The sequence below is a fragment of the Cnephaeus nilssonii genome, assembly GCF_951640355.1.
Source record: "Cnephaeus nilssonii genome assembly, chromosome: 20".
Taxonomy (NCBI): Eukaryota; Metazoa; Chordata; class Mammalia; order Chiroptera; family Vespertilionidae; genus Cnephaeus; species Cnephaeus nilssonii.
The window spans coordinates 27,989,531-28,016,870 of NC_137091.1; the positions used below are offsets into that span (position 1 = coordinate 27,989,531).

General features: G+C 42.6%; 1 protein-coding gene and 1 long non-coding RNA gene across 3 annotated transcripts in view; one reads left to right on the top strand and one right to left on the bottom strand.

The window, feature by feature from the left end:
• The window catches only part of LOC307092706, a 71,073-nt gene extending 48,486 nt beyond the window's left edge, over positions 1-22,587 (bottom strand). The window contains exon 1 of the long non-coding RNA XR_013812875.1: positions 22,444-22,587. This is a non-coding gene — a long non-coding RNA (uncharacterized lncRNA). The remainder of the gene's footprint in view (positions 1-22,443) is intronic.
• Positions 1-27,340, top strand: part of CDH13 (cadherin 13) — a gene marked incomplete at its 3' end in the record, with an annotated part of 1,039,464 nt that overhangs the window by 674,988 nt on the left and 337,136 nt on the right. The gene's annotated exons all lie outside the window — the stretch shown is intronic.

Consider the following 27,340-nt stretch of genomic DNA (forward strand, 5'->3'; position numbering starts at 1 on the left):
TTACAGGCAAGTCCCCAGGCCCTGCAGCTTTCAGAATGACAGCGCCACTTCCACAGTTCGCCTCTCCTTCCTGGAGTAGACATCTTTCACCAGATGCTGGGATTTGAGAGTAAACAACACTGACAAAACAACATCATCCCTGCAATTAGGAAAACTGCCATCACTGATGAAGTTCAACACAACCTTAGCTGACTTAACAGCATCGCAGCCAGTGATCCAAGGATTGTGCATCTTTTAAATATTATCCTGCACAGTGCACTTGGAACCTGTGTGTTGGCAGGGACCCTTCCCGAGAGGCCCCTCAGCATATTTGTTTGGAAATATAGCCTCTCCTGACCTGTCTGCCGTTCCAGAAGTCTTAGGATATCTGAATAGTGGAACAGAAAAGGTCACGGCATGACACTCTTAGGAGTGTTCAATATGTAGGCATAATAAAAAAGATAAATAGCCCTGACTGCTGTGGCTCAGTTGGTGAGAGCATCATCCCGAAAAATCTCTGGTTCAGTTCCTAGTCAGGGCACATACCTAGGTTGCAGGTTTGATTCCCGTTCCCGGTTGGCAAACGATCTTATATCTCTATCTCTATCTATCTATCTATCTATCTATCTATCTATCTCTTTCTCTCTCTCCCCCTCCTCCTCCCTCCCTCCCTCCCTTCCCCCTCTACTCCTCTCTCTCTGAAGTCAATCAACATATCCTTGGGTTAGGATTTAAAACAAGACAAATATACATATCTTGCAATATTATGCACATTTGGCCACCAGCATGCATAATCCTTACAGCCCTCTTTCTTTTCATTTATTTTAACATAACCAGCTTTATCACAATGTAATTCACATACTATACAATTTGCCCATTTAAAGTATACAAGTCCATGTTTGTGGTGAATTCAGTCATTACCACAATCAATTTAAGAACATTTTCATCACTCCCTAAGAGAAATCCCAAACTTATTAGCGTTCACTTCTCATTTCTCCCCCAAACTCTTCAAACCCTAGATAATCTCTCATCTACTTTCTTTCCTATGGATTTCCCTTTTCTGGACATTTTGCATCAATGGAATCATATAGTATGAGCCTTTTGTATTTGGCATCTCTCACTCAGCATAATGCTTTCAATGTTTATCTGTGTTATATCATGTATCAGTACTTTATTCTATTTTATTGCTGAATATTCCATTTTATGGATTATTTTATTTACATTTTTACATTACTATTTATTACATTTTATTTATCTATTCATAATTTGGTGGACATTGGTTATTGCTAGTTTTAGCTATTATGAATGATGCTGTTATGAACATTTGTGTGCAAGTTTTTACGTGGACATATGTTGTCATTTCTCTTGAGTTTATACCTAGGAATAGAATTGCTAGGTCATAAGGTAACTTATGTTATTCTTTTGAGAAATTGCAAAACTGTTTTCCAATTTTACATTCCACCAATAGTGTAGGAGGGATCCAGTTTCTCCACTCTATACTTATTATCTGTCTTGTATTAGCCATCCTAGTGTGTATAAGGTAGTGTCTCTGAGTCTTTGAGTCACAATTCTTTCTCCTTTCTCAAGATTGTTTTGGATGTTCTGGGTCCTTTGTAGGTCCATGTGAATTTTAGAATCAACTTTCTATTTGTACAAAAAACAAGGCAGCTGGGATTTGTGCAGGTATTGTGTTGAATCTGAAGATCAATTTAAGGAGTATTGCCATCTTAACAATATTTAGCTTTCCAATCCATGAATGTGGAATGTTTTTCCATTTATTTAAGCCTTGAATTTCCTTCAACAATGTTTTTAGTTTTCAGTATACAGGTCTTGCATTTCTTTTGTTATATTTACTCCTAAGGATTTTATTTTTTGATGCAATTATACATTGAATTATTTTGTTAATTTAATTTTTGGATTATTTATTGTTATTTTAGAGAAATGCAATTGATTCTTTTTTATTGAGATATAATTGACTATAACGGTGTGTAAGTTTAATATGTGCAAGCAATGTGTTGATTTGAGACATTTATTTATTGCAATATGATTATCACCATAGCATTAGCTAACACCTCTATCAAGTCACATATTTATCATTTCTTTTTTGTAGTGAGAATGTTTGAGATCTAGTCTCTTAGCAATTGGAGCATATAATACAGTACTATTGACTGTAATCACTGTGCTGTGCATTAGATCCCAGAACTTATTTATCTTCTAACTGCCAGTTTGTACCCTTTGACCAACATTTTCCCATTTCCACCAACCCAGTCCCTGGCAACCACCATTGCACTCTCTGTTTCAATGACTTCAGTTTTTATAGATTCCACATATAATTATATTGGTTGTGTACCCTGCAAACTTGCCGAAAGTCACCTTTTATATAGATGTTATTGTGTTTATTTTATAGGTTCAGTGGTTTGCTCAGTTCTCATGCTATAGCTGCTTGAGCCCAATGCTCACATTGTTTTTATATCACCATAATTCTACAAATTATGAAACAAATATTAAACTAAAACATTACACATTAATTCATTGTTGTCCCAAATCCTTACTATTTGGGTTTACCTTTTACTCATGTTAACTAAGAATGTGCTTGCTTGTTATAAGTCATAATGTAGGCCACGACTTTCACTCCTGAGCACCTTCTATCTCTCAGCCCCCACTGAATTGCTCACCATTAATCCAGTTGTTCTTTCCTTAAACATGTACAGATTAACTCATTTTCTAATGACATGTATCTCCCCTAACATGCCACCTGTATATTCCTGAACACACCGTCTCCCATCATTCTTGATGCTGAAATATAGGCACTTGGGTCCAGCCCTGTCTCTCCCCTTTGAGATTGACTAGAGAGTCTTCGACCTCTCCTATCCACTGATAGAACCTCTAAGGCAGCGGTCGCCAAGCTTTCGGACCTCACGGACCACCAGTTGGCGACCGCTGCTCTAAGGGACTTCCGGTGATCTACACCAGTGTCCTTTCTCTAGAAACAGTAGCCTCACCCAAACAGGGAGTATCACATGCACCTGCCACACAGGTGTGACATCTTATGAAACCACAGTCAAATGAAACTCTCTCCAGCACCCATTCCATGGTTGATTTGTCTCTCTACTCCCGTTCTCTGCTGTCAGTCTTGCCCTCTAAAAACACGGTTGAACTCATCTGGACTGATCTCCACGAACTTGGATCTCTTCTGCCTGTATTTCTCTAGCATTTCTTGCCTCTCAAATATCTCAGGAAGGAAACCTTCCTTTTCCTTTTTTACTTTTTATTTCATTTTTTAATCCTCACCCAAGGATATTTTTTCCATTGGCTTTTTAGAGAAAGGGGAAGAGAGAGGGAAAGACAGAGAGAAATATCAGTGTGAGAGAAATACATCGATTAGTTGCCTCCTGCATGAGCCCCGACCAGGGCGCAGGCCAACCGAGGTAGTTGACCAGAATCGAACCTGGAACCCGTTGGTCCACAGGCCGATGCTCTATCCACTGAACCAAACCCACTAGAGCTTTTCTTTTTCCTTTTTTAATTTCTGTATGTTTAATTCTGTATTCTGTTGATTCTCACATGGCCTTTTATTTTTTTTACTTTTTAAAATATATTTTTATTGATTTCAGAGAGGAAGGGATAGGGAGGGGGGGTAGAGAGAGAGAGAAAGAGAGAGACATCAATGATGAGAGAGAATCACTGATGGGCTGCCTCCTATATGCATCACACTGGGGATCGAGTCCACAACCCAGGCATGTGCCCTGACTAGGAATCGAACTGTGACCTTCTGGTTCATAGGTCAATGCTCAAGCACCGAGCCATGCCAACTGGGCTGGCCTGGCCCTTTTAATTCACCCTTTCCTTCTTGTATCTTCAGTCACATTCTGCATCATTTCTCCGCCTTCAGTGGACAAACATGTCCAGGTCTCCCAATCCTGATAAGAGAGACCCTGCCCCCCTCCACTTTATTTTCCTTGAATGCTGCCTATTACATACCCTTTGTCTCATTCCTGTCACATAAATACTTTCTCAAAATACAGTGTTCTTTAATGTAAGCATTATATACCTCTGCCTGTATAAAAAATAATTGTAGGTAGCATCGTGGTGAACTTTTATTATTAGCTATTTGTTTTCATGGATAGCTAAACAATACCTAGTACATCATCTCCATGGTTTTATTCACATCATTGCTTAGAGCTAAGTTAAATTTGAAAGATCAATTTAAAGTATATTGAACAATAAATAAATAAAGGCACCAGTCGTACTCACATATAAAGTAGTCCTTGGATGACTGAAATATGGAAAACCTTTGTGTGGTAAGAGAAGAACTTTAAAGATGGACAGACCTCTGAATGGACAGTGCTCCAAAACTCTCCTCTGGGCGGCTCTTGGAAAGGTAGTGGCCTACAGATCTATACTGGGGAAAGGCTATAAAGATTAGAGCTGATGGCCCCGGCTGGGTAGCCCACAATATGCCAAGGTTGTGGGTTTGATCCCTTAAGGTCAAGGCACATACAAGAATTAGCTAATGAATGCATAAATAAGTGGAAAAATAAATCAAGGTCTTTCTCTCTTGCTCTTCCTCTCTCTCTCTAAAATCAATAAGTAAAAAATAAAAATATTAGCAATAATGTATTTAAATGCACAGGCACATAATCCAGAAAAGCAGTAGGTGTTCAATAAATGCTATCTCATCATCTCCCAGCTGTTTACTTGAGACACTGATGAAAATGCATAGGGATGACTTTGAGAAAGGTAGGGTGGTCTAGTATCTAGGCTGTTCAGTTCACCTAGTAGATGATCAGGTGATGGTTAACAAATTGAAGCATCATCAATAGCATTGATTGAGTACTCACCGTCAGCCAACAACGTACTACAACTATGTACAACAACATATGCTTCTAACATTTACCCTTTGCAACAACCTTGTAAAGTAGGTTCTATTACATCCCCACTTTGTAGATGAGAACACTGAATCTCAAGGAAGGTGGGATACTTTACTCAAGATCACTCAATTAGTAAAAGGCGAAGTGGAGATTTAAAGCCAAGCAGTCTGGTTTCAGGGTCAGCTCTTATATCTACTGTGTTATATCTCAAATCAGGAAGGTTCCAATCTATGTGCCATGCTGTTGGGCATGAAAATTTTTCTCTCTCCATGCCTTTCTTTAAAAAAAATGTTTTCATTTATTTCAGAGAGAGGAAGGGAGAGGGAAAGAGATAGAAACGTCAATGAGAGAGAAACATCAATCAGCTGTCTTCTCCTGCATACCCCATACTGGGTATCAGACCTGCAACCCATGTGCCCTGACTGGGAATCAAACATGAGACAACACTCAACCAACTGAGCCACTCCTGCCAGGCTCTCCATACCATTCTTCCCCCAAATTCAGTACAAGAAATATTTGTACAGAATTCTTCATGGACTAGGTCTACTGTAGACATAGAAGACACGGGAAGACTCACCTCTGCTTTCTGGGGCAAACCATACAGAGCAATAAAGAAGATAGACAAGTAATGCCATTAAACTGTGCTAAGTGAGCAAAGTACATGAGTCCTCATTGCCTATTAATACAGATCCAGGGAAGGTCTTTCTCTCTTGCTCTTCCTCTCTTAATGTAAGCATTATATACTGTGACCTCACTCTACTCCCACACCTTCTTGCTTTTGCAATATAAAGAATGCTATTTATTTTTTATTCATGCCTGTAAAGAGACTACATTTTATTTTCTGATAAAATAGACTATTGGTATATGTGTTCAATAATATTTGACTAAATAACTTACTATCTATGTGGAAACAGCCCCCAAACTGGAGATTGCTGGGTTGTGCGTTTTGCAAAGTCAAATAGAATCTTTATAAAAGGTGTACAGAAATATTATAGAAATTAAACACTAAAATTATTGTCCCTAATTAGTTTGTTGTCATAGCAATAGAATCAGTCATCTTCATCACCAATTTTAGTGTTGGCTTTGACAACTTTTCCAGGATCAAAGTTAGGGAACATCTGAAGATTTTCATGATATTGACCAAATATCTAAAAAATTATATTTAAAAATGTTTGCTGTGTATAGCAATGTCTCAATAAGAAACAGATGGCACACAAATCCAGACAGTTGCAGGAGGGCCCATTTTACAAAAGGTCTATTTAAAAGGGGAATTGCAAAGGAGAGAGGTGTCACCCCTCACCAGAGAGAACAGAGCTGTTATCATCCCTAGCTCTGGGGGATGAGGGAACAGTCACCGGCCTGGAAGGAGAGAGTCCTCAGAAGAGGGCCATTTGGAGAGGAGCAGAGACCCTCGCCGGGGTTATAGCCAACCCAAGGCAACCCAGAAGGGAGAGGTCCAGGGAAATAAACACTGTGACCTCACTCTACTCCCACACCTTCTGATCTCCAAGCCCAGCAGAAAGTCAGAGGGCTCCTGTAGTGCATTCAGACCAGCCCCCAGGGCAGCATAGGGTGGGAAAGGATGAGTTGGGCATGCTAAAAGGTCAAGCTAAAGATATTGCATACACAGTATAAACCTTCTTGCATGTTCTTGCTGCTATTCCCTAAAACAAAAACTAGACCTACGTGCTTTGAATGGAGAAAAGCCTTAGTCCACCCCCCGGCCTGCAAATTCTGGAATTTTGGAAGAATCAACAGTGAGCCACAGGTGTACTTAAATGTCACTATATTTTACTCAGAGGGTTTATTTGTATCTATTTAATCACTGAGAATGAATAACCATGTAACCTTTGAGAGGATTCCCAGCCATACTTCATTGGTTTCTAACTCTTAGAGATACTTGCTTTTGCAATATAAAGAATGCTATTTATTTTTTATTCATGCCTGTAAAGAGACTACATTTTATTTTCTGATAAAATAGACTATTATTATATGTGTTCAATAATATTTGACTAAATAACTTACTATCTATGTGGAAACAGCCCCCAAACTGGAGATTGCTGGGTTGTGCGTTTTGTATTTTCAAGGTGGGAAGAGCATCTAAGTTGGAACCCACACCCCCTTCAAGATATGAGAGGATTCAGGTCAGTGGATTGTTTCAAGGCAGAGGTATTTTAATGAATACACCTTGAGCTCTGTGTCCCTCCATTAGCATTTGTTATTACAAAAGCATTAGTCTGTCTCCGGATGCTTTCCCACACACCTGATGGCGTCACAGAATGGCGGGTTTCTCATGAAGGATGCATAATATCTTGCCTCCTGCCTCCCCTCAAACTCTACCTTATCCTCGAATAATGGTGCTGCTTCCATGAGCGTCTGCTGCAAACAGCTGGACCCTATTCAGGACATCTCCTTTCTGCCACATCTCCATGTGAGCAGCACGTACATACAGATATACGATACATATGGATTTGAGCTACAAAGAGTGTGAGTCAACTCTTTAATAACCGTGGGGATTTGGCATCTCGAGAAATTCTGAAAATGATGTAATGATATAATGTGGCAGCAATTTAATTTGCTAGGTGGGGATTAAGAGCTCACAGATTCCCTCTTTAAATTCCTTTAATCCATCTATGCAAGTCAGAGCATTGCACATATTCCCCAGCTTCCCGGCTGATATGCTAAAAATGGTTTCACTGTACTGCTCACAGACATGCAGCAAGCTAAGCAAAGCTGCCTAGTTACTTGTGATCTGTTTATATTACATAGAAGGGTGGTTAATTAGAAGTAAGCGTGTTTCTTAATTAAGAGACAAATTAATTTTTAAAAATATATTTTATTGATTTTTTTTTACAGAGAGGAAGGGAGAGGGACAGAGAATTAGAAACATCAATGAGAGAGAAACCGATCAGCTGCCTCCTGCACACCTCCCACCGGGGATGTGCCCGCAACCAAGGTACATGGCCTTGACCGGAATCGAACCTGGGACCCTTCAGTCCGCAGGCCGATGCTCTATCCACTAAGCCAAACTGGTCAGGGCAACAAATTAATTTTTAAAGAAATGCCAAGACCCCCTTGAGTTATGGCAAATAGGGACTGAGCACATGGTCTGTGGTTGGCTGTGGAATTCTTTGCAAGGAGGGTCTGAAGTGTGTGGTGACAGAGACAATAGCAGTTTGGAACCAAACATTTGTGGATTGAAAACTGTAGTCATTCCACTGATGAATATCTGTGTGTGCAAGGAACTGTGGTGGGGGACCCTGAGAACTCAAAGATGAGTATGACAAAGTCAGACCCTTAATGGAGCTCAGGGTAAAACAGGCTCATACATACAGCACTTAACAAAATATGCTTACTGCTGGAAGAGACGAGTAAAACACCCCCAGAACACTGAGAGCAAAGCAAGTAGATAGGGTAAGGTAGAGAGCAGAGAAAAGGTTTGGAAAGTTCCAGGGGATGGGTCAATTGAATCTTGAGAGATAAGCAGGAATCTCCTGTGGATAACTTTTGGAAGTTTATTCCAGGCAAAAAGAATATGTATGCAAAAACCTGAAATAGTAAGGCATGATCTTGAAACATAGGTAGAAAAACTGTAACTTGGCCATAGCGGTGGGCATGCCAGGGACTAGTCTGGAAAGACCAACCTACTCCAGCTGATGAAGAGAAGCAAGCATCCTGTGAAGGGAATGTGTTAGGAGCCCTTTGCCTCTTAGTGACAGAAACTGAGCCCCAGTGAGTTAAGCAGAAAAATAATTGTATTTGTTCATTCATTTAAAAGACCAAGAACTTGAGCAAGGCTGTGTCTAGGTGATCTAATTGTTGTCAGGAATGCTTTTCTGCTCCTTGGCTCCACTTTCCTGAGTGGTGGCTTTCCTCTGGTGGTAGCAGACAACAATGGCCCCCTGGCATCTTCCCTACCACCCTAGCAACTCCAGCCACCCTCACACTTTACAAGAGCATTATTTACATACTAGTGACCTGGCACATGAATTCGTGTACATCAAAATTAATTAGAAGGTGGTTGGCAGAGCGAGACTGGGCGAGACGGGCCTGACACTCCCTGGAGCCAACCTCCTGCGGTCCCTCCTTGGTGTTTGCAGAGTGAGTGGGGATCATCTGACAGGTGAGATCCCTCGGCCTGGCCTATAGGGATCAGGCTGAAACTAGCTCTCCGACATCCCCCAAGGGGTCTCAGCAAGAGGGCACTCTGTAAAGTTGCTGTGTACAGGGTGTGGAAGGCAAATGCAAGTGTGCAGTAAACCAGATGCGAGGCCAACAGTGCCCCAGCAACAATATAACCCACGGCCAAAGGTGGAATCGCACAGCCCCATGAGGAATCAGGCTCCCTCCTCTCTGCTTCGGGGGTGAGTCACCTGAAAAGCACAGCTGACAAGTTACTGCAGCTGAGCATCTGCCCCCTGGTGGTCGGTGCACATCATAGCTACTGGTTGGATGGACACTTAGCATATTAGCCTTTTATATATATATAGACTAGAGGCCCGATGCACGAAATCTGAGCAAGGGGCTTGGCCCTCGCAGCCTCTCGCAGCCTCAGTAGGCCCTCATAGCCCCAGCTTTGTCCAGAAGGTCGTCAAGAAGGACGTTTGGCTGTTCAGTCTAATTAGCATATTAGCTCTTTATTATATAAGATAATTCTATTTAAAGACCTAGATGTAACTCTGCTGGTCCAGTTTGTGTGACCATCTCTTTCTATACCTTCTGCAATAGAGAGAAACTCTATCAAGTTTGTGTGGAAGATTCTAAGCAGCCAGATCTGAGTTCTGTGTCCACAACTAGAATCAGGTGTGGAGGAAAGGTGACATCACCCCTCTCTGAGCTACAAGGCCTAAGAGTGTGTGTGTGGGGGTGGGGGTGGGGGAAGGGGGGGGTGTAAACCAAAGGAAAATGAGAATGCTGTTACCAAGAGCAAGGGAAACAGATGCAAGACATAAAGAAAAATAGATGGCTACTGCACAGAGAAGTCCAGATTAGAGCTCTTGATGAATTTAAAATAGAAACATGATAGGGACACTTTTGCATTGGAAATAAAATTATTCTGGCTGCAGTGTGGAGAATGGGTGGGAATGAGAAAGAGATGGACACTAGATTGGCCTTAGAGTGTTGAAAAAGGCCTCGTCTAAGGTAGTCATGGTAAAGATGGTGAGTGTGAGGCATATTCTGGAGAAATATAGGAGGTTGGAGACATAGACTTGGTAGTCTCTGGTGTATTATAAATGGAACCAAGTTCTTTGAGGGTCCATGTGCCCTCCCTTTGAATGTAGGTGGGCTCTATGACTGCCTTGGCAAACAGAATATATATGGTGAAAGTGACACTTGCCAGTTGCTGAGTCTAGTCCTAAAGAGGTGGGAAGATTTCTTTTACTAGTACTTGTCTTGCAACACTTGCTCTGGGTATAAGCCAGCATCGCATAAGACTTTCCTTGGAAAAGCTAAGGCCATATGCAGGTCTTGAAGGATGATTTGCTATTAGGAGAGAGAGACCAAAGAGCAGCAAGGCACCAGCCATGTCACTACAGGAAGAGATTCTCCATCCCAGCTGACACTACGTGGGTCTGAGATGAACCATCTATTGAGCCCTTCCTGATTCCTGACCCACAAAATCATTGAATGGATGGATGATAAGGTTATTAAATAAAGTTCTAGATCTCTGTCACACCACAAGAGATCTTTGCCTAGAAATCAATCATACGGTATTTTGATAACGTTTATCAGCCAGTTATAAATTCACCTAAGAACATGATCATTCAATATACATTTCCCCAAATAGTTTGTATTTATGTTTAAAGATATTTTTAATAAATATTTTTCCAATGAAGATAGAGCTCAGAAACAAGAAAGCCTATTTTAGTGCATATTTTATATGATGCAATTTATTTAAAATGTAATAAATATATATAGCATATTATTCATGGAAATTAAATATATGCCTAAGATGACCTGAAATGGGCTGGGAGGTTACATACTCTAATGCCGCGGTGTTGGTGGCGAAAGGCTGATGGGGCAGAACAGGAAATGGTAGATAAAAGGACTTAAGCTAGATCTGTAATTTTTTTTTTCCTTTGGCTAAAATAAAGACAAAGCAGATATGACAAAATGTTAACAGTTGGCAATTCCAGATGGCGGGTATAAAGATTTTCATATTGTTCTTTGTGTTGTTCTGTGTTTCTTTAAAATTCTCAAAATACAGAACTGGAGAAAGAAGTTAACCCTCACTGGTTACTAATCGTCAGCCCATTTTTTGTATTTTTGCTCCAGATAATTATTTTTGAAGATATAAGACATGACAGATACAGTTGAAACCTATCATAGCCGCTAGGCCCTCTCAATAGAAAGAGTGAGGGTACACACACAAACACAAATATATATTTGAAGGGAGTAGCCAAAGGGTCAGCTGGGGATGGAGCATCTCTTTCAAGATAGCTCTTGTAGTCACCTGGCTGGTGCCTTCCTGCTCTTTGGTCTCTCTCTCTCTCCAAATAGCAATAAAAACTATTATGATATCTGTTTTTATTCATATATCACATTTTAAAACACAAGTTCAAACCAATATATCCAATTTTAATCCAGTATCTCAGGGGTTTTTCTAGCCATCCCATATTTCTATACCTTCTGCAATAGAGAGAAACATGTCATTATCCTCAATATATTTACTGACTGGCTTGAACAAAGTGCTCAATATAACCAGTTTCTCAACCATGCCAGCCATCTCTTCTGCCTGCCACACCTGCTCCACTCCCCGCAGCAACACGTCTTGGGCACAAGCAGGCATTGGTCCCTTACTTTGTCCCATGAAGGCATGCATCCTTTAGGTCGCAACTCCTTTCCTCAATGCCAGTGAGAAAAGGGAGTATGTTAACCAGGTTAATTTATAGACAGAGCAATGTGGAATCACTAGGACAGTTACTCCAAACCAGAGGCATTCCAAAGAGGCTTCCTGCAGAAGTAAACACCTTGAACTGCTTCAAGGACAGAGGCACTAGTTATATGAACAGTGAAAAGGAAGGGGAAGAATATGTATTTTAAGTGGAAGAATAGCCCTAGACCTAGACAGAGGCATAGGGGGCGGGGGGACTTGGTGACTTCTGAGAAATGCCTGTGAGTCAGGGGAGGCAGGAGCAGAGTAAACAGAGAAGGAGAGTGAGATAGAAGACTGGCCAGGTGCAGGGCCAGATGGTGAAAAGACTTTTATATGCATCAGTTTGGTGTAATGGTGAAATCTCTCATTTCTCTCTCTTCTGACACACACTTGGCTTTTAGAATCTCTAAACACCTTCAAATGAATTCATCTGTCATTTTCCAAAGTTCATTTCAATCTATCAGATACAGATCTCATGAGGCAGGAACTCTGTCTTATTCCCACTGTACCTCCAACCTCTAGAAAAGTGCCTGACACATTTCATATGGTCAATAAGTATTTGAATCACCAGCACATATTTTTATTTCAAATAGGCTCTTCTGATGCACTATCAAAACTAGGTAGTTGGCAAACCCTAGCCAACTCCCAGCTCAGGCACCCCACAGTCTCTACATGTGCATGGCAAGTGTAATGGGTCATGAAATTGCATTCGTTAGCATGAAGCTGCCTATACATATATCTTGCAAACATTTTACCCTACAAAAATATGGGATCAGTGTGTAAAATTCTTGAGAGGTAGCAGCTGGGAGTATTAGCTGAAATTAGAGAGAATCATCATTTCCATTAAGTAGTGCCAAATTCTGTAATGCAAGTAACATCTTCATGTTAATTCTAAGAAACTGTCTGCCTCATTAAGCAGATAAGGCATTCTATGATTTGGATACAGAATAACCCCAGTGATAAATGAATCTCCTTTTTATAATAGCTTCCACATTACAATCATCTCTTTTGCAAAATTGCTACAAGCCAGGTGGCCTGATCACATCTCAGTGGCCCATTTTATTAGTCAGGATACAATAATAAATAAAAAAATCCCACAATCTCAGTGTCTTAACATAAAATTTTCCTTCATAATGAAATGTGGGGTGCATATGAGGCTACCATCATTCATCTTGTAATTAATATGTCTGGAACATGTGGTGCTCTTCATGGTCATTTGTGGCAGAAGAAGACGGATGAAGGTGACATTTGGCTTTTACCTCCCTCAGCCCAGGAAAGAAACATCACTTCTGTTCTGAGTTTAATGGCCAGAACTTGTCATGTGGCCCCAAACTAATTGCAACAGAGGCTGAGAATGCAGGGAAGACTATTTGGTGAGCACTGTCTCCACTAGTCTAACCCTGTCTCATTATCCCCCACTTGGACTGAGAAAAGGAAAAAGAACGGAGACACTTTTATATTGACTATTTTCTAACATGAAACCCATCTGAAGCTACTTTAGTTATCAAGTTGCAGTTCATCACAATAGTATAGAATATGACCTTTGACCTCAGGCAGCCCATAGTTCTGGCCCTAGCATCTTCTTGTCTAGCTGTGGGTGCTAGGGCAGTCACTTTAGCTTTCTCACTCTTGGTTTCCTTGTCTGAAAATAGAGTAAACAATAGTAGCTACATGTTAGGGCTTTGATGATTATTTAGAAACATGTACATGTTCAGTAAATATGTGCCACTATTTATGTGAAGAGTTGCTGGATTCAGAATTCCATGGGATCCTTTTCTATGACAATAATTAATCAGCCTCAAGCAGTGTGGAGAAAGGGTGCATGGGCATGGTTTATTGACCAAACCCAGCGCAGAATCATCCAGATAACCCAGCATTGGGCTGTTGGCCACAGAGGAATGAGATTCTGATGGAGATTCTGATGATGGAATGTTAGAGGCAGAGACATTATTTACAGACACCTGGATACTAACCTTGCTTCCTTCCCATGGCCCAAGATGGGACTGGATAATAACAACTCTCTTAAATGGAAGAAACTGTAAGTGCCGGTACGATACTAAAACAAATGTATAAAAGAAGTTGCACAGCAGTAAGTGGGATTCTCAGTCCCACCTATTCTGTCTTGGTGGGGTTATTATCAGAGCACTCCACTGAGAATTCTAGAAGCCAATTTAAGCTACAGTGAAATATGGTATCCTTGTTCTCTGTGGCTACTTCCCTTCATGTAAGGTTTTGTATCTCTACCTAATCCTATGAGAAATATACATTTTAGGATTATGTTTAGCTATACGTAATAGGAAATATGATCACTGTAGCTTAAACAATTTGGGGATTATTTGATGGCCGCTATTCAGCTTCACAATAATGTCAGGGTTAGTCTCATTGTAATTCCCTTTATCCTTTCCCTCAACCTTGAAAAATGGCTGCAATAGCTCCAGCCATCACATCTGTATTCAAGGTAGAGAGAAATGGAAGAAGTGGTGTCTACTAGTATACCCTCTTTTCCATTGCATCTGGAAAGCCAAAGTTTCCCTGAAACACCATCCTTAGCCCACTGCTACAGTAGACTTCTGTGTATATTTCAAAGGCCAGAATTATCTTGTCTACCCACCCCTAGTTGCAAGGGAGGATGGGAAAATTAAATATTTGCTTTCTTAGACTCATATCAGATAGGCAGGAAAAGAAGAACAATGGCCAGAAATGGGTGTTAGTTCAACCAATATCCGATGTTTAGCACATACATTTTCTGGGGATCTTGTTAAAATGCTGATTGTATTAGCACATACATTTTCTGGGGATCTTGTTAAAATGCTGATTCTGATTTAGTAAGTCTGCAGCAGAACCCCAGATTTTGCATAACAACTCCAAGGTGATTCTGGGCTGCTATATCCAGACCACACTAAGGAGCAAGGCTTGAAAGGACATTGAGAAGATAGGAAGAGAAAAGTTTTATCCAAATATGTTATCTGGGAGGAAGAGGAGTCGTACCATCCATTCCTTTGCCACCTGAAAATTCTATAGTCAGTTCTCTTTAATCTATAATTTCTTATTGAGGGTTATGTCTTCTTCAGGAAGAAAGCATGAGATGTGGGCTTGAAGATTCTTATTCTCCACTAAGAACTAAATGCCTGTAGCAGGTCTCAGCTCACTTCTGGTTGCTCACTATTTTCCAAGTCACTCTGATTCTGGAGAGTATCGGGCCTCAGTGGAGCTCAAAATGGATATTAGCTCTTGGGTGCATTTTATTGATTTGGACACATTTTGGATGGAAATTATACTGCTGAGGACTGTCACCTTGGACAGTTAGAAAACCAAAGTAAATGAACTGAACAAACCTCCCCCTTAAATAGTGCTCAAAAACCAAAGAGCTGAAAAATGTAAATGGGATTCATCAAGAGCTGCAGAATTAGCTTTCTTGTGGTACTTTGATAAGTTTGTGGGTTTGTGTTTTTTTTTTTATCTCAAGAACTTTTTTGCTCATGGCAAGTTTTGGACATGTTTAAGAATGTCTGATTTGTGATGGCTTAGTGGAGGAGGGGGTGGGAGTGGCGAGTGAGAGAAGATGCTTAATATACCCATGTTAGGATGCTCACTGCCTCCCACAGCAGCCCCCATGACACTTCCGCATTCCAGTCCCTTTATGTGCCTTGGGACAGTGTTTACACAGCATGACAAAGTGCTAGCTGCAGTTAATTCTCATTGTGCTTATTTTAACACAAAGGAGTTGAATATTCAGGATTTTCTGTTGTGTTTGGGTTTTCTCCTTCAATGTAAGCAAGAATAATTATTGGTTAACCTTCATCCTGTAAACTCATTGGCATTTAGCAGGACTAGGGATTTGACTGCTACTCTGAATGAACCCAACAATCCAGCATTGACTGATGGCCTCAGGCTGGGTCTCGCTGGCTGACATATTTTTGTTTGGCCTGTGCACTGTTTTGAAAATAGGAGATTTCATTTCAGAATTACACTTCTGGCTGCATTTGAAAAGAGAGAAGATTTGATGATACTGGACCAGTATTTGCATGGGACACCCCTGGGCTGGTGCTGAGCACCAGTTGCTGCTTTGGATCAGGGACACAGTCCCCACCATGCCCTATTGCCTTGCACTCTTCCTGTGTCACCTACCCACTCTTCCTGCATGGTCACCATAGGCATTTTCACTAGTGTCCCCTGTTTCAGATTACTTCCATTGCAGAGCCTTTTCTAAGGGCTCAAGAAGAGTTTGTGTGGTAAGCCAAAACTTTTCTCTTCCTATCTTCTCAATGTCCTTTCAAGCCTTGCTCCTTAGTGTGGTCTGGATATAGCAGCCCAGAATCACCTTGGAGTTGTTATGCAAAATCTGGGGTTCTGCTGCAGACTTACTAAATCAGAATCAGGATCTTTAACAAGATCCCCAGAAAATGTATGTGCTAATAAAGTGTGAGAAGCTCTGGTTTAGCAGAGATGTTTATCCTTGGCTAATAGAAATGATCAGGGCACTTGTAAAAACCCACCTCCCAGGCCATGCCCCAAACCAATCAGATCTTTCAGGACTGGGGCCTGAGAAACCATATTTTAAACAGGTGCCCCCGGTGACACTAATGTTCAGGTGACACTAATGTTCAGACATATTAATTAAGAAAGCTCTGCTCAAAGGACTGGTTCTCAGATGTGGATATGCATCAGAACCACCCAGACTGGTTTTTATTTTTTAACTTAATAAACCATTTTGTTATTACAAAAAAGTCACATGCACATTATAGAAATTTAGAAAAGTCAAATAAGCACAAAATAAGAACCTAGGAACACTATAGTCATCTCCTCCAGAGAATAACAGTCTTAACACCTTAGTATATGACCTATTTTTCTGGGCAAATATGCATATTTACTTGTTTATTTGGCCAAAATAAGACAGTACCATCCATATTATTTTCAAACTTGCTTTTCTTAGTTAACAATCTCCATTTTTCTATGAGAAAAAATTATTTTCCCCAGTTGACCCCAAAATATTCTATTTATAATTAATTGCTCTGTCTAAAGTGAGTTCCACAATAAGTCTAGTTGTTCTAGCACAATATTTCCTCCCTGCTTCCACCCTTTATTTCTTCTCATAACATTGATTTGTTAAGGGACTGGACCCTTGAATGTACAGAAAGTCACACCTTTTGGACTTATCTGGTTACATCTATATAATGTCACTTTGTTTGCTGCTGTATCCTGGGGTGATTTTTTAGACCACATTCCAGGTCTCCACTGGAGCCCTATGAATTACAGTCTTCAGCGGGTGGGCCTGGCAGTCCGCAGTGTTTGTTCTTCCCCAGTGTGATTCGGTTAGAAACTAGACATCCTGATTCACTCAGCAGGGGCGATGACATAGCCCCTAAGTCATCTACCAGGCATGCTTCCTTCTGCATCTGAATTCAGATAGGGTACTGCAGTATTTTGATTTATAAGAAAAATATATATTTGGTCATTTAAATGATCAAAATATATTTCTCATATGTATTTGGTCTTCCTCTAAGGTTCCTGACTCACAGTTCCCAAAGCCCTTGGAATTTCCTGAGTGTTGAGAGTGATAAAAGTAGTTTTTGTTGTATTAATGAGGTGATTTTTGGATGGTTACCAGCGGAGCCAATTGTGTGATTAGAAGGTTAGAAATTTCAGTCCCATCCTCTGACTTCCAGGGAAGGGAAAGGGATTTGAGATTGAGTTCAGTCTCCAGTGACCAATGACTTGGTCAGTCATGCCCGTGTAATGAAGCCTCCACAGACCCAAAAGGACAATGTTGATGAGACATGTTGATGAAACAGTGCTGTGTGTGGTTCCCTCCGAGAAGGCATGGAAGCTCGGGCCTTTCCCTAGCCTTGCCCTGTGTGTGTCTTCCATTGGGCTGTGTCTGAGTTACATCCTTTTGTTTCTGGACTAAAAGGGTCTGTTTGCCTGCAAGCATCAAAGCCCAATCAAACATAAGCAAGAGTTTGCAGCCAACAACGTAAAGGTTTGTTTTTAAGAAAAATGGTGCCTAATTCAGAGTCACAGGAGAGTTGTGCTCAAAGACCTGGCTCCCCAGTGGCTTCTAGGGGATAGGTTATATAGGGGGGAGATCATCCATCATGGTGGACTTGGAGTTGTGGTTTCTATGGATTGGTCAGCACCAGGGTAGGGGATAGTTGATGATTGCATCTGGTCCTGATGGCAGCCCTGGTCTCCCCAAGGGTGAGGTTGGTGGGGTCATCTACTCTTCTGGGTGTGGAGCTGACATACAGTGGAGGCCCAGATGTTATCTCTAGTTTGACTGAAACTTGGTCTCTGTGGCCAATAGACCCAAGTTGTCCTGAGAGCTTAATGATTAGAGGAGTGGACATTCCAGGGAGAAGGAGGTGAGCGAGTCAGGGTGCTGGATGAGGTCAGTTGGAATCAAAAGGAAAAAAGGTCTTATTAAAGAAATGAGGTTTCTACGTGGTTACACTTCTACAATAAGCTGTGATGTGTTAAGTAGAATGTTTCTCTGGGTTCCAGGGGCTGTTCTGACAAACTAATCAAACTCAAGGAGCATGCCGAGGGCACCTCTGATTTATAGCAGTCAGTCAGAAGCACAGGTGACAACCAGGACTTGCAATTGGCATCCTGAATTGGAGGGGGTTAAGTGGAATCTGATTCTGTTTCCAGGTAGATGATGTCAGAATTGAATTGAAATCTCCAGCAGTTGCTTGTTGGAGGGTGTGGAACCCCTCCCCTCTCCCCACATTGAAATCAGGAGCAGACACCAATAGGGGTCCTATGACATGAAGATCTGGAGTTTCTCTCTGATGCTTTGACTAACAGGATCCTAGTATGGCTTTTTGCTTATCCTTCTTCTGTCATCTTTGCTGGAAGGAGCCTCTATCTGAGGCTTGCAGCTGAGACACTTTTAAAGCCTCTGCTATGCTTGTAATTTTCCCAGCAAGATTCCCTCTCTGTGTGTTCTGACTCAAGCAAGCAGACAAGTGTGACTGAGTAAGGGTACAAGAAACCTGCAGCTCTCCAGAAAGTCTCCAGGCACTGGGTTTGAAGCTGAGAAACTCAAAATGCACTCACCACTGCCTAAGTCCCCTCATACAGCCTAGAAAGATGCATTATGAAGTCTGTGGCCTCAGAAGTACAAGGGTTAGGAGCAGCCTTCTGCCCTCCCCGGAGGGCCAGCGGGCAGTGTCTCAGGGTGAGAATCAAGTGCACCAAATCCCTGCCTATCCCAAATCTACATACACGCCAGAAAGGCAGCCCATGCATGGTTTCGGCCAAGGCCCCGTACAGTTGGGCTGGTGTCCCATTTCCATGATAAATATTTTGTTTTTCCATGATAGCATCCACAAAGATCTTTAATTTGCTTAAAGGTAACGTGTATTTTGAGATGTGATTAGGAATTATCATTCCCCTGGTACACATATTACGGACTTAATAGAACTCCTGATTGAAAGTCCTATTAATTTCACCCTCCTCTCCCCGACAGCCACACCTGGAGATCTGGTCATCTCCATTGATTCGAATGCCTGGGGGATTAAGAAAACCCTGTTCAAGGAGCTGGTTCTCAAACTTGGGCATCCATCAGAATCACCTGGATTGCTTTTTATGTTTTTAATTATAGGAAAATGTTATTATGATGTGCATTGTGGAAATTGAGAAAAGTCAGATAAGCAAAAATAACAAAATCACTGTGGTCATTCACCCAGAGATCGCTGCAGCCAACACCTTAGTGTGTGTCCTTGTAGATTTCAGGCAAGTAAGTATGTGCACATAGATGGATCGGCCTCTTTTTCTGTTTCTTCTTAGTGCAGGTGAGCTTCCCTCTCAAGGAGCTCACACCACTGGCTCACCCCTCAGAGCTGGATAAAACTGTTAAAAGGCCAGGTTTACTCCTGATTTTCCAAAGTGGTACCAAAAGAACACTTGATGACGGCAGCAAGATCAACAAGGTCTCATGATCCATGGGCATCTTCATTCCTTATATAGGTTTCCTCTGCATTTTCTTCCTGCCAGGGCTTCTTTCTTGCCTCACAATTGCATGGCACCTGTCTCAGGTTGGGCTCTATAGCAAGATGCCATAGACTGGGGGCTTAAACAACAGACATTTGTTTCCCACTGCTCTGGAGGCCTGACATGCGAGATCAAGGCGCCAGCAGATTTGGTGTCTGATGAGTGCACTCTTGGCCTGTAGATGGCCACCTTCTTCCTGTGTCCTCTCAGGGCAAAGAGAGGGCCCATGCCTCTTTTATCCTCGTAAGGATATCAGTCCCATTCTGGGGCCCCACCCTTATGGCCTCATCCAATCCTAATGACCTCCATAAGGCCACACCTCCAAATTCTGTATCTTTGGGGGTTAAGCCTTTAAGCTATGAGCTTTTGGGAAACAAACATCAGGCCATCACAGCAAAAACACTGAGCGAAGCAATGATGGGGGTCCACCCTAGCAACGCTCCTCTTTGCTCTGCCAGCCACACTGTCCTTCTAGGGCCAGCAGGGACTGCAGTGTCAGGAGTGAAGGTGTGGCCTGTGTTCTCTTCAACTCTGCCCTTCAGCAAGCTCAGCCCAGAGGCCACCTCAATGGCTCATTCTCTGTTTCAGGGAGCATCCTGGCCAAGCTGTCCTAGTATCCAGTTGCCTTCTCTTATGTCATAAAACCAGGGAACAAGAGCACACTCACGGTGCCTGTGCTGACACCTCCCTGTCAGTTGCCCTGGCTCCGGCTCTGTGTGCTGGCGGTTGGAGTTCCAGAGCACAGGTGATGCTCCTTGTTCTCCAGGTCTGACCAGACCTCGGCACACATGGCTCCTCGCAGGGGTAGCTGAAGCAGGAGTGGAGGAGCCTCCAACCAGGGCATCTGCTCTCACCTCCTGCTACTGAGCAAGCACCATGAAATCTACTGGAGCTGATCTCTAGAGCTGACCCCAGGCGCTGACCCCTGGAGCTGACCTGGCTTAGCCTGCTAGCTCCTATTCTAGGCTTTCCTTCTTAGTTTTCAGAAGATTTTGTTCCTGATTCAAACCATATAATAGTATCTGCCTGTGGGTGTGCGAATGCAAACCCACCCAGGCCAGAGTGGCCTCTGCTGCCTCCAACCCACCTCTCCACCTGGTGCCTTGGAGAGGCTAATAAACACCTTCTAAGACATCCTGTAGTACCCCTCTGCAACAGTCAGACACACATTTAACTTACACACATTTTTTTTAAAAGCCCCAAGTATAATATAAAGGAAAAAAATATTTACAATAGAATGTCTAGGTTAATATATAAATGCTCAGGCACAACCACCCTGGAAGATACAATGAAGTTGTCCAAGGCGAATGTGTCCTTACACAGGATTGCCATGGACGCATCAGCTAGAATTGCACATCCACACAGATCTGTCTTGTGCTAGTCACTCAAATAACAGCGATAACATCAGTTAAGTGCTTTTTCCAGGACTGGTAGGTTCTGAATCAATCAATCAAACAAACAAATAAACAAAACAAAACAGATATGGTGGCTTCATTCTGATGAAACGCAGAGTAAATTCAGCTGAACAAAAGTATTTGGGGTTTAAATATAAAATTGAGTTAAGTTCTAGACTCAGATCATTATAAATAGATTGGAGGCCCGGTGCATGAAAATGCATGCACTGGAGTAGGGGGGGCCCTCAGCCAGGCCTGGCCCCTCTCACAGTCCAGGAGCTCTCAGGGGTGGGAGGCGACCCAGCGATCAGGGAAAGGTGATACCCCCATCAGACCTCTGCTGCTGCCACTGCCAGCAGCACAAGCCTCAGCTGGCCCCGGTTACCTGAGCCTCGGGTGGCCCTGGACAGCTGGGCAGCCTCCATCCAAGGCTTACCTGTGCCTCAGGCGTCAGCTGGGCAGCAGCCATCTGAGGCTTGCCTGTGCCTTAGGCCGGCCCTGGGCAGCTGGGGGGCTGAGGGGACTGGGGGACTCCAGAGGCAGGCGTGCAGAATGGCTGGACCTGCCTGGGGGCGGGCCCAGCCATGCTGCACTATTGCTGCCCCGGTGGGGCCAAAGGGGATTGGGCACTGCCATCTTGTGGCTGTGGGCACCACCATCTTTGTGAGGGCGGGATGGTCAATTAGCATATTCTCTCTTTATTAGATAGGATGAGAGTTATTTTTTCTCACCCAAAATGTCCATGGGGTCATTCTGAATTTGTGTGGAACATTTCTCTAGGCTACAAGACCACCACGCACCATACTATCTGGCATCCATTGCCACCTCCCACAAAATAGCAGTAACACTCCCAATTATTGTGAGAACTGAAAAACACCCCTGTGCACTTTCAGAACACCACTCTAAGCATATTGCTCCAGTTGTCTTCTCTGAATGACTACAGTGGCCTGAGTTCCTACCCTGACTCCACTGCCCAATAGCTGCTTGACTCTGCAAACCTCAATTGTCTCATCTACAAATGGGCACACAGAGGAAGTTAAAGTAGTTCCAATATCAAGGGATACTTAGCACAGAGCTTAAGGAATTATAAGTATTAAGTGAATGTTAGTTATTATTTTAACTTACATATTATTATTGTTCATTAAATAACCATGAGTAGATAAGAGCTTATAAGCAATGAGCCAAGATTCTGAATGCTATTTCATAGATTTTAGAGAACTGAATTCAATTCTGGAGCTTCAGTTGTCATAGTAATGGCTCCCCTGACAGAGTTCTGAAGCTGTTTTACCATGAGAACTCGCAGCAAGAACATCAAAGAATGTCCTACCTTGCTTAGACGCGTGCTCTGGCATTGCTTGGCAGTTCTTACTGAATGGCTCTGGACCCTTCTCTGGGACCACAGCTTCCCCAGACCAAGCCCTACGTTGAGGTATAAGACAACAAAAGACACCGAGACTACAGTCTAGTTCAAAAACAGGCAGCACACGTGAAGGAATAACAATGCAAGAGCTTCTGCAATTGCACGCTCATATTTGGTGCCGTATTTCAATTGTGTAGGAAACAGGAAAAGGAAAAGCTCATGTAGGTGGGAGCAGCTCTGAGAAGAGGGGTCCTGAGCTGGCCCTGAGAGTGGAGGGAACCTGGTTCAGGACAGAGGAGGGAGTGTGAATAGGTTGAGGGGGGCTGGGTAGAGAGAGGCTTGGTGGCCTGCGTGTGAGTGCCCGGGCCTGGGACTCAGACTTGCTAGCAGCACTTTCAAGAGTCAGACAAAGTTTACTACTAGAAAAAATAGACTATTTAAAGCAAAATCAGTGTCACAGATGTCCTGCTAGCATGTCCCCAAGGATATACCAGGTGGCATTTCCTGAGACCATGTCAAGAGCTGGGGGACTGATGCTAAATTGCTGCCAAGAGGTGCCCGTGGAAATGCCACCTTTGGGTGTGCAGGGGCATTTGGCTCTGCACTGACTTTATGGTCTGGGAAAGGAAGTGTTCTCATGGGACTATTATTCTTGGCTCAGGAGGGGAACATGCAGTGGCTGCTGAGGGATTTTTCCAAGTCTACATGCTTGTTTACGATGATGAATGGCTGGCTCAGGAGTGAACTGAAAGCATTCTTTTTCTGGATATGGCATGAGAATCCAGCCCAGAATTTCTGTTAGCCTGCTGCCAGAGCCCAGTGACCCAGAAACAAAGTTCATGCTTACTAGAACACATATCTGCTGGGAACTAGGGTGGCTGCAAAACCAGTACTCCCTTGCTCAAATTTTTGTGTGGAAGGGGTCCCAATGATATAAGCAATGGCAGTGGCATCACTACTGATGTCAGGGAACCAGGCTAAGCTCATTCATTCATTCATTCATTCATTCATTCATTAAACACTTAATGCCAAGCTTCTGACCTCATAGAATATATGTCTCCCTCTAGTAGAGGGAAACAAACAAACAAGGTGAAAAAGAATGTGTGGAGTATATTAGGTGATGAGAACCATAGAGAAAAACAAACATGACAAGGACAGTACTGGGGTGAGTTTGGCACTGTTACGATTTTCATAGAGTGGGCAGGGAAGGCTCAGCTGAGAAAATAACATTTGAGCACAGCCTGAAAAAGGTGGCAGTAAGTAAGTAACGTTTATAGCTGAAGGAAGAGCCTTCCAGACTGAGGAAGTGGCATGTGCAATGGCCCTGAGGCAGGGCTACATCTGGCATGTTGGAGGGACTATAAAGAGTCAATGTGGATAGACTAAAGGGAAAAGTGAGAGGGGAGCAGGAGGTGAGTTTGGAAGAAGCAGAGGGAGCAGATCATATCCATCCATGTAGGCATTGTAAGGAGCCCAGCTTTTACTCACATGGAAAGGTGAGCTATCAAGAGTTTGAGCAGAAGACTGACATGATCCGACTTTAATTTTGTAGGACTTCCCTGGCTGGTGTCTGGAAAAGAGACTAAAGTAGAGGAGAACATAAACAAGACAACCAGGGAGGAGGCTATTTCAGTGATACAGCCAAACTGGGCTAGGGTGGGAGCATGGAAGTGCTAAGTGATGGTAGATTCTGCATCTATTTGGAAGGGAGAGCTGACAGGTTTGCTGATGAATTGTATATATGGCGTGAAAGAGAGAGAAAAGTCAAGGAAGATCCAATGCTTGTGACTCCTAACAGTTGGCTAAAATCCAAGAAGATTCTGTTGCCAGTGACCACCTGTCCCCTCCACTAATGATACCTGGAAGGTTAGATGGTTAGAAGTTACCGCCTTTCAAAGTGGAAGTGGCTTCTCTTGCCAGCAGCAACAGCTATACAAAACTTGATGCTCTGAAATCCTAGGGTATGAGATGTGATGATTTATTCTTCTGAAAGACCTTCTGCCTAGCTCTCCCACACTGAAGGGTGAGGTAGATTGTCCTTACAGAATTTTCCTTCAGCCAGTCACTGTTCAAAGACGGTAGAAAAGTCAGTAGTAATAGCTGGCTGCAAGCGTTAGTGAACGTATGGTAGGCACCATGTAGTGGTTAAAAGTTGAGGTCAGCTGGAACCTGAATTCTAATTAGTTTCCACATGGGAAACTAATTAACAATTAATTAATGATATATTAATAATTAATAGAGATGAATTTGTTTCACCCCTTTGAACAACAGTTTCCTGATTGTTAAATGAGATAATTCATTTCTGATGTAATAGGATTATTGCATAGTACCTGGAATGTGAAATTCAATGACCAGTTATCAAGTAAATAAGTGAGTTAATGTCTTCATCTGCCACATATTCCCTCTAGTCATTTCCAAGAGCTATGGGAGGGAGCCTACGTCCCTCCTTCCTCTGTTTTGCTGATCCCCTACCTTTAAAACTCTTCTCCTCTATTTTGGGTCATAATGATTTCACTTTGAATTATGGTGACACATTTTATTTAATGTCTCTGAAGGATTAAGCCCTGTCTTGGAATCTTTAGGAGAGTGAGTTCTCTCTAATCCTCACCTCCCAGCAAGGTAAGAGGTAGGATAGCCACTTACAGGTGAGGTTCTTGAGGTTAATGGCTTTTCTAAGGTCACACAGCAATTGAAAAAAGAGGATCAGATTTAAACCCTGGGACTGCAAGGGCTATGAAGTGGCGTGATAATGGTGATGATAAGAAGTGGGGGGAGGAAAGGAGAAGAAGTTGGAGGAGGAGGAAAGGCTAAAAGAGAAGAAATAATAAGCATTATATTGCCAGGCTTTGTTATTAGCACTTTCTATGTTTTAGCTTTTTAATCTTCATAACAATATTTTAAGGTAGCTCCTACTGCTGTCCCTCAGTATTACTGAGGAAACTGAGCCTCTGTAAGGCGGTCACTTGCCCAGGGTCACACAGCTACTGGGATCCAAGCAGCCTTGGCTCCAAAGCCTGCAGCCTTGACGCTGTGTTATTGTGCCCGCCTCATGCCTGCCATTTGTCCATGATTTCCTGATCAGATCCCCTAGCGCGTCTCCTCCGTGGTCAGGGGCAACCCCTCCTTCCTCCCAGGGCATACCTCTCTCAGTAAGTTATGTGTCCCCAAAGGACATTGAAGGTCACAGCAATATATCTGTCACTTTGATTAAGAAGAGATACAATCTGGTTACTATTCTGTGATCGGAATGGCCTGGATAAAGGATACATTTCATAGGTCTCTGGAATAAGCACTTCAATGCTTCCCTCCCCTCTTGGGCCCTGCTCGAGTAGGATGCCTTAGCCTGTGAAGCACTGGTTCCTGATGACTTGGGTTGAGTAGGTCTGGGTTGAGAAGGCCTAGATTGGGAGGGCTGACCAGTCATTCCGATCACAGAATAGTAACCTGAAGAAGAGTGGCAGTGATGGTAAGAGACCACTACCATTAGAATGACACAGAAAGAACTGTGTCCCTAAGAAAGAGGGAAAATATGAAAAGAATTAAGAGTAGAATCACGCGGTAAATAAATTAATTGAATCCAGCCTTGAGTTTTAGGTAATATATAACCTGAATCTAGGGAATGGGTTTATGAGGCAGGCCCACTTGGGGAAGAATGGGGTTGGAGTCTCCAATTGCAAAGAGATCATAAACTAGGGCTCAAGTTGCCTCCGTGTTGCAAATAAAATTGCCTTAGATGTTGGCTGCTCCAGGGGTGTCTTGGTCAAAATTTTTGGTTTAATATCAGGCACTAACCAGATAACCCTGTTTGTTTAGGATAATCAATTCGCTTGTGGTAACAGCCCCAATTCGCTTAGATGATAAAACTCTCTCCTTTGACCCTTATATATAGAAATAATGAACTATAAACCAATAAAATTGTCATTAACTTAAAAAAAGAAGAAGATGAAGAAGAGACAGCCCCGTCTTCCTTGTGCTAAATTTAAACCAGCCAAGAAGCTCAACCCTTCCGTCAAAGTCATGGGCCATTTCCCACCAGCCAGTGTGTGTTCTTGCTCAGTCTGTGACGTGTTTTGATTTCTCTCGAGTTACCCTCAAATGCTCTCATTTGAAGAGACATTAGAAAGCGTACCCACAAGTGAGCATTCTTCTGCTCTGAAGTGACTTTTAGAAAGTCTAGCTATTCTTGATATGCAAACTAATCTGTAAGGAGCACAAGCATGGGATGCATTATTCATTTGGGAACATCTTGTATTTTAGACAGAGAGCATGCCAGTGCTGATTGAATACCACCCCAGTGATTAGGAGGAATTCAGTTAGATACACATGTAGCTTCAAGAGTTGCTTATTTGGTAAGCTCTGAATAGTGTTTTGAAGACATCATGCTCATGTGAAGCTAAGGATGCAACTTTTATCTTTGTAGCTACTTGTCCTGTTTCTCCAATGTGTTCACCAAACTCTTGGTGGCAAGAATCCAGTCTTATACCTACTTACACTGTAGTGCCTGGCATATTGCTCTGTCCCTATACAGAGCAAAAGCAACATCTGTTGTGAATGAGGAAATCCCCAAGAGAAAAAGCTTTAGCGACCTCACCTGTGGCAATTCACTTCTCTGCTCAGACTCCAGTCTTACTCCAGATGTTTGATGGCCACACCTGGTCTATTTGCAGGTCCAAGAAGGCTTCTGCTGCCCTGTTGGAACAATGGGCACATATTTAGTCATACATAGAGCTGTTTAGTCAATTGCTCAGTGGCTCTCCACCTTGACCCAGGAGGGCTTGTGAAAATACCAATGGCTTGGCCCACTCCCCAGGTTTCTTACTCAGTAGATATTAATTTCTTAGGGAATACTTAACCTATCACCACA